This window comes from Haliotis asinina, chromosome 12 (genome assembly GCF_037392515.1).
Source record: "Haliotis asinina isolate JCU_RB_2024 chromosome 12, JCU_Hal_asi_v2, whole genome shotgun sequence".
Lineage (NCBI taxonomy): Eukaryota > Metazoa > Mollusca > Gastropoda > Lepetellida > Haliotidae > Haliotis > Haliotis asinina.
Genome location: NC_090291.1, coordinates 23,662,011 through 23,682,042, shown reverse-complemented (window position 1 = coordinate 23,682,042; position 20,032 = coordinate 23,662,011). Strand labels below are relative to the sequence as shown.

Below are 20,032 nucleotides of genomic sequence, written 5' to 3'. Positions count from 1 at the left end.
CACTAAGAAGATCTGCAGCAGAACCTTTAGCTGCTTTCCGCATGCCATTGAATATTGCGGTGTCAGAGTAAGCATTCTCACGTCGACAACCCAATATTTCAAGGCGCCACTGACTATACTTTACATCGCCCTTTCCCCCATCCCCAGAAAATGTTGACAAATGAGGACTGGGTGCATGAAGTATTGACATGGGCATGGTTGAACGCGGAGTTGCCCTAAGCTGACTAGGCTGGACAGTGGAACTGTACCCTGGATGTGGCAAAGGCATGGGTACATGTCTGTTAGGCCAAGCCTCACAGGGTGCCCTAGATGGATGTGTTATGACACATGGTTGTTGTGGGTAAGGGGTACTTGAACCTATTGGTTGGCTGTAACTAAATAGGGACCCGTAGGGCCTAGGCAGAGAATTAGGCAAGTCTAACCTAGGACTAGGGTCTTGTGGTGGAGTACCCAACTGGGAAGCCCCAGTAGATAACAAAGGGAGACCCGGTGGGGTGTGTGCTAACAGAAATGATGGCCCCTGTGGTTGATGAACAAACACTGGGCCATCATCTGGGATTGAAGGTGGAGGTACATGAGGCCGAGACAACAAATCCCCAGATGCCAAATCAGCTGTATAGGTAGTGTGTGGCTGATGTGGAATAACATCGTCTGCTAGACGGGATAGTATGCTTGTGCGGACAATAGGATTAAGTTGATGGATTAAATCCACAACCTCATCTACCTGTGATTGAAAGTTAATGTCCAAATGAGCCATAATGTGACATATGTATATGACGACCTCCAAGAAAGGCAACAAGACTAACTGTTGAGTTGGATCTCAACAACAACAGGACTGATTCTATGAAAGGCGATATCTGAGTGCAAAAACTCCTAACTACAAGGAAACAATGTGCAGCTCCTACAACAACTAGGATACAAGATGGAGAAACCGATATGAAGTGTAGACCATCTAAAGGAATTAACAACTAAACCAGAAGAGTAATGTCACAACAGAAGCACTGGCAACCAGACAACCATAGGCAGTGTATGGAAGTCTGAAGAACAGTACATGGGATGTGGATAAAGGCTAGAATGGGAGATGATGTATGATGAAATGAAGAAACAAGACAAGACAAGACATGGTAAATGTTAGTAGTTTGCTGCTAAGAGAAACTTCCACTCTGAAGGATAGATGTCAGAAACAGCTAGGGAAAAAGAAGTACTAAGGATAGAGTTTGATACTAATAAGGTGTGTAGGAAGGGTGTCAACACTGGTATAAAATTGCAAAATTGGAAACAATACTTTTGATTTTGAAATTGAGCTGTTTAAGTTAACTGTAGGTTGATTTGGAAAATATATTTAGGATCAAAGTCAAATAATTACCAGCTACAGTTTATATAAACAGTGGAGAAATTTTGAATAGAAATGAACTCTTAAATTATATTACTGGAACAACTTTGATAATGATAATGAGGTTGAGATGAATAAGAATAATATATATATATATGATTTAGATAAACATGGTAGACATATAAGTGTTGTAGAAATATACTGAACATCATTGAAAACGCACCACCCCTAAAATTGTGGATTTCTAAGACCAGAAGTGAGCAATCTATGAAAATTTTACATATTTGTGTAGACCAATGTTTGATAAAGAAAAGAAGCAAAAAACAATCAAGCAAAACAGTGAAGATTTAATGCGGCTGACAATGAAATAAAGATGGGGTCAAAATGGAAAGTCAGTAGCGTGTATGACCCCCGTTAGCAGCAACACAAGCTGTGCAACGTCTCCTCATTGAACGGATAAGTCTCTGAATAAAGTCCTGAGGCACTGCATTCCACTCTTGCTGCAAGGCATTGTCGAGTTCCCCAAGGTTGTTGATCTGCGGACGACGTGCGAGACGTTGGCCGATGTAATCCCACAAGTGTTCGATGGGTGACAAATCTGGTGACAATGCAGGCCAATGAAGTAGAGGAATGTTGTTGTTAGCCAGATACTGTATCGAAACACGTGCAGTGTGGGCTCGTGCATTGTCATGTTGAAATGTGTGCAGATCTTGATGCTGGTGAAAGAAGGGAACGACGTTGTTCTGAAGAATGTTGTCACGGTAGTAAACGGCATTCACTCTGCCACGACAAACAATCAGAGCGGTTCTGTGGTGATAACTTATCCCTCCCCACACCATAATGCTGTCTCCACCCCACCGATCGGTTTGCACAACACAATCCTGATGATAACGTTCACCCCGTCGACGCCATACCCGTAGACGCCCGTCAGCATTTCGCAAGTGAAAACGCGACTCGTCGGAGAACACCACACCATGCCAACGTCGTAACAACCACACACGATACTGTTCAGCCCATTGTCGGCGTTCATGGCGATGCCTGTCAGTCAGGATGGGTCCAACGTAAGGGCGTCGACAACGTAACCCTGCCGCACGGAGACGGCGTCGGACGGTGGAAGCGCTGATCAAACCACGTCGACCCTGGACAGCGTTGGCGGTTCTGGCAGCGGGCAAGGTTCGATCCCGAATATGGCGCCGTACAATGTCTCGATCTTGACGAGGGGTGGTAACACGTGCCTGACCTGGGTGTTGCCGGTCCCTGCTGGTTCCTGTTTGTTGGTATCTGTTAGCAAGCCTCAGAATGGTCGAATGATGACACCCAAATCGTCGTGCAATGTTTCTGCTTGAAGCGCCGACCTGCAACATATCCAAGGCCTGTTCTCGTTCCTCTGGTGACAATCTTGGCATGGCGAAAAAACTTTACTTACGAAAGTACTGCGAAAATGAGAACGGTTTTGTGCCGAAGGTCATTTATACCCCTGAACAGCATGCTTTCTGCATGCAATTTGTGCCCTTCGTTTGTGATGTGCATGAATTTTGTTGTTTTCATGTGATGTGTTCGATGATGTGTTCGAACGATCCGTTTTTTACTGTAGAGCGTTATTTACAATCTAGTGTGTTATTATCAAAATTCCCACCATTAATTTTCCATTTCCAAAAGATTCTATTGCCTTATTTCAAAATTTACAGGTGGTGCGTTTTCAATGATGTTCAGTATAGAATTGTACAAAAGTCAATAATCAATAAAATCAGAGGTAAGAAACTTCCAAATAAGGTGAATATATAATATAGATATCACATGATAGTGCTGCAATTGTGATATTGCAAGCTGGAAGATATGTAGTATCACAAATGTCTGCTTTCAGGTTCTGTCAAAACAGTTCAAGTCCTGAATAATACACACAAAAATGTTGAAGTAACAAGCTGTGAAAGAACCAACTTGCAAGTCCCAAACACGTCACACAATTGATCCGAATGAATTCAAGTCCATCCAGGAACGTTTTGGGGATTATTCGTGAAACTGCATGAACTCTTGAAGAATGATATGAGATGAATGGTGAACTGCTTCTTCTCACTGTGAAAGTGATGTAGTTGACTGGACCAGCAGCCCCACGTTGGGCGCCATTTTGTAGCAGGGTGTGGTATATAATGTCCAGTCACTGGGCTGCTAGTCACAACAAGCACAGTTCTAGATGAGTGATGAAATTTATTGCAGTGTCAAAGTTGGGAGGAAGGCTGAAAAGAGAACCTCCCTCCTGTAAGAGTTCATGCAGAATGCATCATTTAAGCCAAATAATTTTAAAACTGGTGAAGCACATGGTTGAAGACCATGTGCTCAGTCAGAGTTACAACAGCTGGCAAATATTTAGAAAATGAATGAAATAATATTGTAATTAAATATGTTTTTACAATTATGAAGCAGTGAGATACCCTTTTACTAAATAATGTTTGTTTGCAGAACAAAGTATACAGAGATAAGAATACTGAAATCTTCCTCACCTGAAAAGAGAGAACCTCCCTCCTGTAAGAGTTCATGCAGAATGCATGAGGAGGGCAGGTGAGGAAGGAAGTTAGACAAGAAGATCAAAAGGCCAATCAAAAGACAGGTAGCATCTGACAGGTGTCAAAGGAAGTCAGATGATAGAAAGGTGGTGGAAGTTTCTAAAAATAGAGAAGGGGAAGTCCAGGTGAAGCTGGAGACATCAGAGGCTGCCAAGGGTATTGAAGATTGTAGATGTTAGTGGCTGACATTCAACTGTAGACAAGGACAACATAAAACAGAATGATGACAATGACAATATGTATGACAATATATATACATAATTTATGGATATGATGAAACTAGGGGGGGGGGGGAGATTATGAGAGGATGGTATTTCTGTGGATACAACCTGTGGTTATATCCACCACCCTGCTACAAAAGGGTAAAGGAACAAGTTTCACTTATGGGTATTGAAGAGTACATGTTTGCAGAAGACTGGAACTTAGTTTTGAATGACACTCTTGATACACAGAACTATCAAACTGTAAATAACCCAAAAGCTAGAGAAAACATTTTGGAAATGATTGCTGACTTTAATTTAGTAGATATATGGAGAGATTTTAATCCTATAACCAATTATTATTATTGCTGAGGCCCTGGGTTTTTATGAAAACCTCCACTACAGTAGAAAATACTTAGTACAGGACTGTGATTTATTTTCTCTGGCATCTGGAGTTTTTTGGCCTCTCTGGTGTTGCCCGCTTGGGCACGTCCCTGGTACTCCTGTGTCTGGGTGGTCCTGTGGCTCCTTTGAGTAGTGTGGCTTGTTTTGTTTGTTTTGTTTTTCTGATTGGTTGTGTGATGCCTTTGTGTAGTAGTACACCTAATTACACACTCAGTGGGTTTGACTCCAGTAGATGGGATAACATTTGAACGTAAATTGGTACACAAATAGAGATTGCCAATGTGCAGAGATATCCAAAGCAATCTTCCAATGATGACAACCACCGAACAATAACAATGACGTCACACTCTCAAATATTTCATGTTTGCAAAAATTAAAATCATCCACATTTACATGGTAACATCATCATTTTGGAGTGTTCGATTAATTTTCTGTGATCTATAACTGCATTGTCACTACTGCCTTGATGAGGCAGGAATGTTTTGGTGAAAGTTCACCTAGGGGACGAGAAATGATCATGAAGCCATTGTGCTCTGTATTATTGTGTAACTACGATGAGAAAATATGACATTTGAATCTACTTGACCATAAAATGAGATTTTATGGTGTGAAAGAAACAGATTACTGTACTTGTGTCTGTGAGATACCATTTATCTTAGGAGTTGTTTTGCTTTGCTCTTTGCATCCGTTTTGAAACAACTCACTGTAAGATAAATGGTATCTGACAGACACTCGTTTAGTAATCTCTATATCCAACAGGTTGATAGACCATTAGAGGTTGGTTTTCACTCGATGGCATATTTTCAATATAAATTAACTAATTATTTTGTGGAGCAGCCAGCGTTCATGCATGTAATCTTTTCCCTGGCTTAGGGTTAGGGTTCCATTCTCTCCTTGCGTTTTTAAGCATACCTGACTTGCGCTGCCATGTATTGCCGCAGAGCTAAATTGTAAGACGGGATGGAATAGGCCTTCAGCAACTCATGCTTGTCATAAGAGGCGACTAATGGGATCGGGTAGTCAGGCTCGTGGACTTGGTTGACACATGTCATCGGTTCACATTTGCACAAATTGATGCTCATGCAGTTGGTAACTGGACTGCCTGGTCCAGACTCAATTATTTACAGACTACCACCATATGGCTGGAATATTTGCTGAGTGCAGCATAAAACTAAGCTCACTTACTCATTCGCTGAATCGTAACATCTTTATTTTTCGACCAAGTTTGATTTTCGTAAATACGAAAAGAGATAATTGCTGCCCCTATATGCCAGGGCGTTGTCCAATGCCTCACAGACCATCATCACAGTTGTGACCATCTCTATATCTATATCTCTATCTTTTTTTTAAAATGTAGCTTTAATATTGAACGACAATGTCATGGATGGGGTCTGCCATAAACTCATGGAAGTCAGATAAGCACTAAAGTATCCATGAGCTAGTGTAACCATTTGATCACACAGAGACTTCAACTATTGTACAGAGTAGTGAATTTCCCTCCACGAATCACTTGATGTAGAACTGAGTAAATATCAAGTCCATTATCGTTCACCCTGATGTGTCTGAACAACTGTTTCTCAAAGTTCACATTCTATGAAAAAATCCACAACACTGCAAATACTGTTTCTCTTACACTTACACAACAAACACATGCAAGTCACCATTATTATGTCCTATATGCGGATCAGACACACACAATCGAAGAATGTACATGGGATAGATACTGCATTCACTGCCACACACACGGACACACTGCCACACAAAACACATGCCCTATGAAACAAAAACACATCCTCAGCCTAAACAAACACACCAACCTGCCTAAACCTTCACGCCCCCACATGTCATAGAAATCTATCCTATCAGCATCCTCTTCCTCACCCTACACCTCCTCAACCCCAACTCATCCTTCTCATCCCTACCCCCTCCCAAACCCCACAAACAACAACCAACACCAACGCCCCCTAAACCATCCCGCCCCCAACCAGCCAAACCTATCCCACCCCCACCACAACCCCGCACCAAACCATCCACCAAAAAAACCCCTCCATCTCCCTTCTGCACCCACCCCACCCACCACTACTACCGAAATTAGACACAACTTAAAAAAACAGACTGGCACAAATTCAACACACTATGCAAACAAATAAACATCAGCACCATCCAAGACCCCCGACATCATCATCTTCAACAAAAACTACACTAATACCATCCTAAACATAACAAATAAATGCATACCCACCTTTCGGCCCAACAGTCCCCTGATGGAGGACTGATATAAAGGCAAGAAAAAAGGCACCTAACCAATCAAAGAGGGACCGTTCAAAATTATCTTTGCTAGAAAACTAAGAAATCAAACTAAAGAACTAATGAAAGCAGCAAAACTCAAGCACTACAAGAAATTCTGCTCCACCCTCAGGCTCACAAAAAACCTCTAGGCATATGTGGAACAAATTTGAAGCCATTAAGGGTATTTTAAAAAACAACAACAAACATTTCACCTAATTTTCCGGACCTACCCACAAATAAAACTAAGGCTAACAAGTTTGCTGCCCACTTTTTGGCAACCAGTAGCTCCACCAACTACCCACCCGCATTTCAAAATATCATTAAAAGTTACCCAAACTACACACAGCAAGCAATCCACACAGAACTCCCCCATAAACAAAACCATAAACATCCATGAATTAACATCGACACTCAGCCCCTGGTCCAGATACAATAACATACACAATACTCAACAGACTCCCATCTAACATGCACCTCATAACCCTTACCCTCTTTAACCAAATCGGGATCACAGATACTCTCACAGACACATGGGAAACAACCAGGATGGTGCCAATCCTCAAACCAGGGAAGCCCAGCCATGAGCCTGATTCATATCGCCCCATCTCTCTTACCTCCCACCTATGTAAAACCCTTGAATCAATAATTAATAACAGGCTCAAACACCTTATTCTCTCAAAAAAACTTATTAAAGAGGACCAGAGCTGCTTCACGAACCTGCAATGTTTAGACCATATTTTACATTTGGAACAAGACGTCAAAGTAGCTATAGCCCAAGCACAAAAACAGTACACTATGAGCCATTTTCATTGATTTTATCAAAACTTTTTGACATGGTTTGGCAGCACAACGGCCTTCTACAAAAACTTCAAAAACATGCCATGCACGGACGTATTCTAAATTTCATTCACTCGTTCCTTAACAACAGACAGATAATACTCAAATCTCACAACACCCTTTCGGACCCCTATCTATTAGAAAATGGGACACACACACACACACACACACCACCCCCCACACCCCTCCACACACACACACACGCACACACCTCAGGGCTGCATACTGTCACCCACACTTTTTAACTTTATGATAAATGATATTTTCCCTGACTCGTGGTCAGAAATTTCTAGAGCAAAATTTGCAGACGATATTTCCTTTTGGACGTCCCCCACCTCGATTAATCAAGCAACACAAAATGTCAAAAAATGCTAAATCATATTCAAAATTGAACCCAAACGTGGGAGTTCCTTATTAACGAAAAAACCCGGGGGCATTCTCTTCAAAACTAACTATATGCAAAATTGTACACCCAAACAACACCTCAATAACACAAAAATTGAATTCAAAAAGGAAACTAAATTTCTAGGTGTAACTTTTGACCAACACCTAACATGGACACCCCACATTCGTAACTTGGTCAACTTTTGTCAAAAAGATCTCAACCATCAGCAGCACAAACTGGGGTTCCGACAAACACACATTAATTAACATAAATAAAACTCGTATATAAAGTCGAGGCTGGACTACGCCCCTCCGGTCCTCCACTCACTCTCCCCACCCACCCCTCCTTTCCCCCCAACATTCAGAAACTAAACTCTGCACAATTCCAAGCCCTCAAACAAGCCCTTGGTGCGAGGAATGGCGCTTCCCTCAATACACTAGTACTCCTTCTACTAACAGGCACGTCTTCAATCACACTAAGAATAAACCAAACCTCCCTCACTTACTGGGCTGGGTCCCAACACAACCCACTACACAAACATATCACACAAAATACGAAAAAATCAAGAAAACCGCACTAAAAAAATTAAATTAAACCCACATAAAGCCCCCTATCTCACTCATCTCCACAGTCTGCTACACAACAATTAAACAATATGTACTGTTCAAAATAAGTAGGGGATATTGAAATATGATTTTGAATAACATCGTGGAAAAAAATGGTGACAAACATGAAGTTTCATCTTTGTTTTGTGAGCTTATGTTTTAAGCCCACATACCCATTCATTTCAGCTCATGTCACCTGTGCATGTCACATGACAGTGTGTTGCATATGGTAGGGGTGACTTTACACTTTACATTAGCATGCATTTCTTGAGTAATGTTACCCCAAGAAAACATCCGATGACTTTAAACGATTGTTTGTCGTCTTTACAACATATTATTGTTTTTGTTTAAATTTTGCGACACAATGCGACGTCTGTAGCGAGCGGAACGTCCAAGGGCCATTAGTATGTTATAGATCGTAACAACACAGAGAATAGTCGCCCAAACTCTAAATGTTTCCCAATCTGTCATCAGTATATTGTGGGCCCGGCCCAAAATGTTGATGATCTTCCTCGTTCCGGTCGTATAAAAGTTAAAAACTGCGGCACAAGACAGACTTGTCAGAACTTATGCTCTTCGGAATCGAACCAAAACAGCTCGTCAGATCGCCTCCCATCTTGAAACTGCAGCTGGAGTTCGAGTCTTGGGTCAGACGATTCGAAACAGATGACATGCACGTGGGATTAGGGCTCGTCGACCGTACGTTACGCCAGTATTGATGACATCAGAGACAGACGTCAATGGTGTGAACAACATCGCCGATGGGGAAATCGTCGATGGGCAAGGGTTGTGTTGTCTGATGAGTCGAGGTTCACTATAGACTTCCGGGATAGGCGTTCTCGGGTCTGGCGGCGACAGGACGAGCGTTACGCTAACCGCAACGTTCATCAACATGTACAAACATGTACAGTACTAACGTGACAACATCCTTGACGCCATTGTTATCCCCTTTGTGCGCCAAGCTGGTCAACATTTTGTTTACCAAGATGACAACGCCCGAGCACATCGTGCCAGAATCGTCACCGACTACATGCAGAGGCAAAACATCGTTACCCTACCCTGGCCGGCTCTCAGTCCCGACCTTTCTACCATACAACACGTTTGGGACATGCTCGGGAGACGTGTGAGACAGCGTCAACGTCAACCAGCTACGGTTCAAGAACTGGACGCAGCGCTGCAAGAGGAATGGAATGCCACACCCCAATTCATGCTTGGCCGGCTGATAAGGAGTATGCCAAGGAGCATTCGTGCGTGTTTGGCCAGTCGCGGAGGTTTCACACGTTATTGACTTAACTATAAAAACGTCAAATTCAGTTTCTGGACCCTTCTCACCTCTTCATACCGTTTGTGGAAATGGCGCGTACATGAGACCGCTATTCACCGTGTCATCTACTTCTAGACTTGTCTATTACTGGTAATAATTAGTAATAAACTATATTCGCCATAATTTTGGTTACTTCAATTTTTTTCCGAATATCCCCTACTAGATTTGAACAGTATATAACACACACCTCCCATTACAAGCTACACTCACGACAAACCACCATCAACCACTGACACCACACTCAACTCCACCCTCCAACACCTCCCCAGAAACACTACCAAACCAGACATAGCAAACATCTCCCTCGACTACATTAACACTATCTACCCCACCCACACCCAATTATGCACTGACGCATCCATCAACCCAAACAAACTCACTGGCATAGGCATACACGTACAACAATCTCCCCCTATTACAAGAAATCTCCATCACACAATCCACACCTCCATAAACACAGTAGAACTCACAGGAATCGTCTCAGCACTCCACCTAAACCCCTTCCTCCGCCAGTCTAACTTCCTCATCCTCTCCGACTCACTCAACTCTATCAAACAAACACAAAACATGCTTTCTTAATCATGTCCAGATCTCATACACAACACAGTCATCCAAACAGATTCACTCACCCACCTAAACAAAAACATTACATTCTTATGGATACCCGGTGACACACACAACCAGGAAATGACACAGCAGACACAGCAGCAAAACTAGCAACAACACACATTAACACAACACTCCTCCTTATTATTCATTTATTTCCCCCACCTACCCCATCGGCGACATTGGCCTAGCCAACTAGCCAAAAGCCAACGTAAAACCATTAAATCTATCTATCTGTCCGCTCCAGGGGCTTTAAAATGACACTAAAGACAAGTCACGCCTACGCTGCATACTTTGTACATGTAGTTGATGAAACCTTTTTGAATAGACATCATGTATATGCCGCAATACTCAATGGTGCAATTCATGCCACAGGTTTCATGTTTTCCAAGAAGCACGTACTTGCACTGATAGAGTGCACATTTCGTTTTGTCCTATATACACATAAATATATATATTTCAATCTAATTGTTTAACCATAAATACGTTCACAGCTGACACGAGAGCGACAAAGATGAACTTCTGATCTTTCTGCTCCAGGGAAGGTGTGTAAAAATGAGAGAGGATTTCATTGCAGAAAGGTTCAAGTCATTTCCAGGAGAGCAGGAAGTATTCATGTATTGCGAAATTGACGTTCCTGGCCTTTCCATCGGCTTGGTTTTTGTGCACAAGTTGGGTGTTGATGAAATCGATTTTCTGCATGTGTTTTTTTTGTTTGTTTGTTTGTTGTTTTTTTCGCGTACTCGGCTTGCACGGCAACCAGCCACTCCCCTCCCAAATCATGACATTTCCGTTCTGTTTTCTTGTCCGCCATATCCGACTTTTGTAGATTAATTGCTGCCAGGGGATTGATTAAAGCCCCATTGACCATCACTGTGATTGTAGCCATCTATCTATCTGTGTATGTATGAAAATTTTGTTCTTATTTCAATATGTTTTCTGGAATGTCCCCTTGCTTGACGAGCATGCCTATGGTGGCCATCGCCAGTCCCAAGTCAAACAGGAGCCTAAGGGTTTACTTGTAATTGAGCTGCTGCCAGTGCCGGTGTTGGTGCCAATGTAGAGGTGCTGCTGTCGCTGGTTTGAATTTGTACAGCAAGGTGGTGATGACAGCAATGCATGCTGCTGCGATGACGTACAGGATCAATGGACTATTTCTTTCTGCTGTTTAGCTAACCAGCCTTTGCAACCGTCTGATGCTTTTTGAAGATTCTTTTGTCGGGTGACGGTATCAATCACCAGTGGTGATTGGTGCTGCTGCTGCTACAGCTATGTGGGTGATTGGTGTTACAGCACATCCTCTTGCTCTACCATTGTCAGTGACCTGTTGTATATTATGGTTATTATTATTTTTTCTTTAAATTGGCAATGCTTTGCCTTGATGTGATGTGATCGAATTTCGCTTGAATTTTGCTCAAGCTAGTGGATTGTAAAGCGTCTGCTTTCAATAGGAGTTTGCCATGTTTAATTTTGGTGAGCTGTTTTTTTTTCACATGGTCGCATTCTTGTTTGTTTTGAATTGCACCGTTTTCTTCCAAGCATTCCTCTAATGAATCCCTGTCCTTTCAGTGAAACAGGGCAACCATGGCATCTGCTCCCACAGGTCTTTGAGCACATATTTTTGCATCAGCACCCAAACTCTGTGATTTATGTGCCGGCCTAGGAAGGCTAGGCAAGACGGCATGTCTCTTTTTACACCATCTGCTTGTGGGCACTGCGGTCATCCTGCAAACGTATTCCCAGATCCACTCTGTGCACGTCTAGGTCTGTCACCACCCACAGTCTCTCTGTGTATATCTTGTTCACGTGCAAAGTTGAGGAGAGGACGATGAGGTCGAATGCATCCCTATGGTATCCTTCCTGCATATCCAGCACGAAAGAGATTTTCCTGCATCCCATCTGAGTACACACAATGGCACAGTGTGCATCTCAAGGTAAATCAATCTCATTTGAAAATTTCTTAGTAAATGGCTTGCACGAACCGTCCATTGTCTGTATGAAGCTGTGCATCCATAATCACAAACAAATATTAATTTAATTTACAAGCAGTTTAAGCCTTCTTAGTGATTTGGATAGTGATCAGTTTGCTGCTCCGCATGGCCAGGAACAACGCGTACTTGGTGGTCAGGTTTTGTCCTACAATCATTTAGGCAAGACCAAGTTCCTTGATGATCGCATTGATTTCCAGTGGGTGCAGTAATTTGGGGATTTGGTCGTACTCACAGATGCCATGGAACAGCTAGTTTGGAAGCTCTATGGTTACTTACACTTTGGTAATCTTGGGTTCCAATGTGTTTCACTGACTCTTTGAAAATTCTTCCACTGGGATGATCAACAGACCCTTCATCGACTGAGCGGGCACGTTTAGATGGATATTCCATAACTTATTGCTTTCATCCCGCGACGATCTTCCGATGATGCAGTACTTGGTTGTACAAGTACTGGTTGCAAATCTACTGGTCCAGCTCTGAGCTTGTCGGACTCCAATGAAATATTGTTGATGGTGTAGCTGCTGGAATTCTCTATCACAATCACATGACTTCATGCATTCAGCGCAAGTTTGCATTCCAGCAGATTGCCGAGTCTGGCTTGGTAAAATGGCATTGACCCTCCAGCAGTTCAAAGTCAAGCAGAATGCAAAATCCATTCCCGAATGCCTTGGTTATAGCCTTATGTGCCTTCACCACACAGAAGCTTGTCCTAAAGCATACACCACGCACAAAGAGTCCAAATGCGCTGGTATTTCATATTTTCCCACGTGCTTGCAGTTCTCCAGAGGTGAGCATAACTTAAAAACATGTCACTGTCATCAATGCATAGGATCTCATTCCTGATTTTGATGGTGTTTTTCCCCTTGATGGCATGTCCCGGGTTTAGCATCACTGGAATTCCAACTGATCAGAAAAGTTTGATAAGCTGTCCCGGTTTGGGAAGCACACCAGCAGGGTTTGGTTTTCATCGATCGTGCTTGGACTGATCGTGATGGTCACAGATTTCACGGAAGGATCTAGTTGTAGTCCGTATTAAAAGTATATAATATGTTACGGTGAATAATTTGGTGTAAGAAATCCACCTGAACCAACAAAATATAACGCTGAGAAATCTGAAATTTTCAATAATTTTGCATCAATAGAAAGCAAGATTCACAATAGAGGTTTCACGTGCAATGCAACTGAGTCAGATCTAATGTAATGGGTCACAAATATAATGTAAAGTCACCGGAGTCTTTCAGGCAGCGATTATATAGATCAAGCACTGACGGAGAGGAAGAGTTATGTACTCCAGTTAATCTGTGTGTCCGTGTTGTCAACACGACCAGCCTATATATAGAATGTCACTAATTCTTGAACATTTGAGCACATACAACCATCGCCAATAATGTAGAATTCTCTCGTAGTCCCCAGGAAGTATGCTCTACTAATCAAAACATGAATTCAAAGGGAGGTAACCCTAAAGAACTATCTTAGCCAATAAGAGTCCAGCCAATAAAATACTTATAGCACTGAACATTTATGATACGAAATGTGACCCATATTAACTATCGCTCAAAACTCTAAACAATGTGACCAAATAATAATTTTCACTTTAATCAATAATACAGTTTACAGAAAATACACTCTCGTAACAAATATTTTAAGTTAAATAAATGAAATAAAGGCTGATGATATTCCAATGGATGATTTTGATGGTGTTAGAACCCCTTTGCTCTATGCGGATGAGGATGAGAACTAGTTCACAAGCGACACCTTGAACAACAAGCTCACGAAGCAGACCATGAACAATAATTATGATACATTGAAACGAGATAGAAATTATGTTGAGCCTCTGTATCGAGACTATTCCAAGTTCTTTATCAACAACGGGGGTACACTGTGAGTGGATAAAAAGGTCAATCACATGAATACTCACATGAGGAAACTACTCGATCTGTTGACTCTGGTCCGAAGTGGTGTCAACTCCGTTCATAATGAATTAAACATGCAAGAATACGGTGACGCTTGACCTAAACAACTTCCATCCCAGGTCATCCAAAGAAACATCAGACAGCATCGATAAACTGTTGGGCACGCACTGGAACAAACTCTTGTCCAATTTCTAATTTCCCCTCAGGGAACATTATTGTCTAAATGAAGCCTTGAAACATGTGCGCAGATAACACATGAACAACATGGGTAAACTCAATGAAATCAACAAGCACATAGCTCTTCCTGGAGCTTTATGCGATTGTCATGGCGGCTTTCATGTGGGGAAAGAACTGGAGTAGAAAGCAAATCTTATTTTGTTATGTAATCTTGCAGTGGTGCATATCAGTAATAAAGGTAGAGCTAAGGATAAATACGTTATGGCACTTATGCATAAACTAACCTGGATGTCAGCTGAGCAGTGATGTGGTTTTAAATGCCTTGGTGGGCAGCCTCTCTTGCACCGTGAAAGGTCACGGGTTACATCACAGGCTACCAGAGTTACCTGAACTTCCTCAGCAGGTGTCAAGTCTCTCAAATTCCCTACAACAATACCCAACATCCACTCTTAATGGAAAATCTACAATACTTCATCACCTATTGCTGCAGCTTTTTATGGTTACAGTTTTGCACAGTTAAAAAATTATTTGGCAGGTATTTGTTTCATTTATCTGCGAGCAGGGATTGATACCTGCCTAAACCATCACTCATCACAATGCACGAGTCGACTCCAAACAGTGGATACAAGAAACAACACTGTGCCAACACCAAGCGATATCGATGTCTACCCATTACATACAACATTTTGGCATGCATCATGGCCGTTGTTCATAAGGGAGTGTTTGGTGTTTTTGATGATCCAATCATGGATACAATGTGTTCTTTAGACTCTTTCAGGTTTCTCCGCTGTGGAGAGTTTTCATGAGCGAAATCCTTCAATCCCCAATTCAGTCTGAGTGTTAAAGATGTAGTTATTCAGCCAGTGTAAGCAAGGTGTTCAGTGAAGTCCTAATCATCCAAGACAGATCCCTTCTGTAAAGGAGTTACAGTCAACATGTTTCCTGTAGCAGGAACTTGCTGCAGATTCTCAAGTTCAAAAAGGTTCATGTGTGTAAGACTCCATTGTGGCCATCTGATGCACTGTTTGTGGATAGGTTAGGTAAGACAGTGTCCAGAGCTAGGTTTCTGTCAAGGCTTAAAGTTGTGTTATCCAAAACTGGGCTGAATCCAGCATCTTATTCAGGGCATCCCTTCCAGTTCAGTGCTGCCACCACAGCAGCCCACTTGGAGATACGGGAAGTCCACTATGGTGGGCTTTTGACTTCCAGTGCATACTGGCAGCTTGTGCCTTCATACTCATGTTCTTTTGGCAATTTTTCTGCAGGTTATTACTTTATTCTTTAACACACAATATCATTTGAGGCTTTATAATTCCTAATACATCCCCCCAATTTCTATAAATCAACTTCTTCCATCTTCACCCACTGCAGGCCGGCTAATGCCTCTGCCCATCAGAAGCTTTTGCATCCGACACCAAGATGGTGGATGTGACAAGACGTGTTTAGAATCGCTGTCGCTTGTGTGGATATATCTCCGTAATTATCATCAGTGAGGCCCAGTACAGGCTCATATTAGTGAAACAAATATCACGTCAACGTTTGTTACAACAGAAGTCTGATCATTTCGTCCAGAGAAAGGAAATTACAGCGAAATGGGAAATCCTTTGCAGTGAGGAGTTCAAGCAGGAAACGCAAACCATCAGGATCCCCCACGGACCCACTACCGACCAAGTCAACCAAGTCGTCTGTTACAGCCTACAGTGTATGGTGGCTGATTTGGGCCATCGCTTTCTCGCCTTAAATTTTTAGGCGAGAAAGCGAGAAAGAGATACCGCAAGACCAGAAAGCGATAACGCGAGATCAGAAAGCGATAGCAAAAGACGAGAAAGCGATAATGCGGGACGAGAAAGCGATTACATGATCGAGTCACTATCCTATCGCTACTGCTGCTATTTGTGAATCCTGCTCTGGCTGAAAAACCGATCCAGCCACTAAATTATGGAGTACTGTTTAAGCCATCAACCCCAGTACATTTTGCAACAGAATACTGGCTTCACATGTATGAGATTAGGTTACCATCTAACCCAACCATCCCTTCCTTGTCAACATGCCCTTCCTCAAATGCTACATGTCTTCTCATCCAACAAATTCAAACCCACCTTCTTTCTTTGCAAACCAAATGCATCTCACACCTCAACACCACACGTGTACACATAGAGCAGTTGATCCCCGAATCAAAATTAAATTCTCCCTCAAGGTCCAAACGGGCACTTTTAAGTTTTGTTGGGGCCTTTTCTAAGACTCTGTTTGGCACTGCAACTATAGACGATGTCGTGTCAACATCCTTGCACAGCACATTAACACTCTCACAATGCATGAAATGAATGTCATAAACAAACTCCGACAGCACTCTCAACACCTGTCTTCCTTCATGCAACTCATTGACAAACGGTTCGCAAATGCACAACAAGGTATCAAAGCCAACCATGACTCCATGCAATATGTTACACAAACCATTGAAAGAAATACCAAGTCTCTCCAGGCAACCTTTGTTGTACTTTCTACTCTTCTAACCGATCAAATACGACATGCTTATGATATTGAACATCAGTTGGATCAACTGCATTTAGGCATTTTAGATTTGGTTCAAGGTCGTCTGTCACCACTTCTTCTCTCTCCTGAGGTCTTACAACAAATAACCCATCATCTGTCACGTCTCCAATCTGAAAAGTACAGAGGCTTTCATCTTCTACAAACAGATCCTTCCTTCTACTATGCACATGCCCAATTCTTATATGCTAGAACCAAACTAAGCATCTATGTGTCCATCAAGTTTCCTTTTTCATCTCTCAGCAAGCCTTTTCATCTGTACAAAATTCTTTCCCTCCCTGTACCAGTCAATCAAACATCATCTCATTCTACTCAGCTTCTGGATCTCCCAGCATATTTCAATATCTCATTTGATTCTCAGCACTATGCTACACTTGACACTTCTCAGCTATCGTCTTGCAGAGGCGAGTCACCTCTTCACTGTCCCTTTCGCTTTCCTCTTCAAGCTTCGAAAAATCCATCATGTGCAATTGCTTTCTTCCAAGATAGAAGAAGTGATATCAAATCCATGTGTAATTTTAGATACCTAACTCAGCCCCAACCATCGCAACTTATTTCCGTTGATCCTTCCTGGTCTACCAAATACCCTTTCTCTCACTAACATGCCCAGGTCAACGTCGTATGGTTCCTGACTGTACCTTCTGTGTCCTTGGCACTCCCTGTTCTTGTACACTTTCCACAGAAACACTTTATTATCCTGCAGCTTTTGGCACCTGCCACAACACATCTGATAAACTGACACGTTTGCACCCTTTGAATCTTGCTCTCCAACAGCATTTCTTTGATCCTTCCACCCTTGCTACCATTGCCGGTGACACCCATTTCAAAAAGGCCATCCAAGTTACAATTCCAGATTTTCATATTTACTCTCACAAAATTTCCAGTATACTTGCACAAGATAAGAATACCCATCTACGTCTCAGGCGAATTGCTGGGCGTGCCAAAAATGATCAGACCATCTTCCAGAATCTAGCGGAACCCCTCCTAGATGGTCAGATTGCTGTCCCTAGTTCCTGGCCTGACACAAATGCCATTATTGTCCTCATCAGTACCAGTGTATCAATCCTTTCTATCTGTTTGGTCATCTGGATGTTCTTCAAACTACGCACTCTCTCGGCAGCACTCGTCTTAATGTCCCATGCTGCTCCCGTCAAATCAGTTTTGATTCCAACTTTTAACTATGATGCCTACACATCTACTACCATTAATCCCCCTGATCTTGTAATCACTACCCTAACTGACTACCATGTCTCCATCCTTTTAGGAACCCTGACTGTCCTCTTGACAGTACTTCTCACCTTTGTCTTTTATACACAATATTCTCGAACTAACAACTGCCTACTACTGGAACTCACTTCTGGTCCTGATTGTGTCACTATCCCATTCTTTCCACTCACACTGTGTCCTTCCTCCTGGCACATCCAACCTCCTTCTGTAATAGAAAATCTTCAAGTCTCAGGATATTTCTTTCCTACACTGACGCGCCATTGGCCTGATTTCCATGTTACCAATAAACTAACTGACCGTTCACTCAACATACCCAGATCCATCTCGGTTTCCTATCTTAGTGCCCGCAAATTGCGGAAAGTGTTTCAGCAACCCTTTACCGCATATATTTTAATCGTCCACCATGGGTATTTTCAAGTTTTGGAACCAAATGGCATGTTTTAAATGTCTTTTAGAGGGCAAATTGTTAGGGAACGCTAAAAACTACCTCATCATTCAACCTGCTTCCGTTACCTACCATGTAACATTTCATGTTTTCAGGTTCCTTTTTCGCGTGTACATATATTTTAAGCTTGTCCTTGATTCTTTATCCTGTCGTATGCCTTTATATTTCAGCTCAAACAACTGTGTTTTAATCCTTATACTGTAATGGTCTTTTTTTGTAACAATCTAATGTCCATCGTATTTTTTCTGTATTTCAATCAATTGTACAAATACGTTTGTCAAGAGCTGTCCTGTGCACCTCTTTGATTCTCATTGTACGCCCTAAGTATTTGTAACCCGTTTTCGTTTTATTTGTAAAAGCTTTTGAGGACAAATGCTCCACGACGCCCAGGGGTATTATTACAGTGCATATATTTCTTCATATATTTTTATATTTTTCAAAAATAATTCTTAACTAAGGAAATCCGTATAGGAGCAATTACTATGCATAGTGTATCTTGTTTATGACACAACTTGTCAAGCAAAGCGTCAGGCAATTAGCAAACGCGTCCATGCCAGCCTTAACTAATTAATCACAGATGAAATTAGTGAGCTGTGTTGGCACTGGCCTTTCTTCTCGGCTACGTCCCATGGTCAAGCGCAGATAGGTAGGCCCATCTCAGCAGGAGCATCTATACCACCAACTAGGCCGTAATCGAAAATCAACTTTACCATCGTACCACCCTCTTTGTCTTGTCGTAAATGCCATGACCACGTACTGACAGATATTTGGATTAGCAGCTGACACAAACCAGCCATGCCTATACCATAAAGAAAATCAAGTCTTGTTAGGTAGTCACAAAATCAGTTCCGAGAGTTATACAATTATTTCGAGCAATGATGAAATTATATGTAGGTCAGTTATTCCGTATTTTAAGAGAGTCCGTGGATCAAATAATATTCGAGTAGATTTGCATCAAATACGCGTTCACAGAACAGGTTACAACAGTCAACATTTGTATTTTGATGTCTCATAAACATGAATAAGTATTTCACTTATGATTTGAAACGTCCAGTTCCACGTGCTCTTGTATACGATACAAAACAGTTTATACGTGAATTGAAACACCGTAATCATTCGAAAATGGCATTGCCTGCTCACGAAATAATACTTTCAAACCCACATAGTTCAGCCTTCATTCTGTT

At 42.0% G+C, this 20,032-nt stretch overlaps 1 pseudogene; it reads left to right on the top strand.

Moving 5' to 3' along the window:
* The first annotated feature begins 513 nt into the window (after window positions 1-513).
* Window positions 514-18,847, top strand: LOC137257434 (uncharacterized; annotated as a pseudogene).
* The last annotated feature ends 1,185 nt before the right edge of the window (window positions 18,848-20,032 follow it).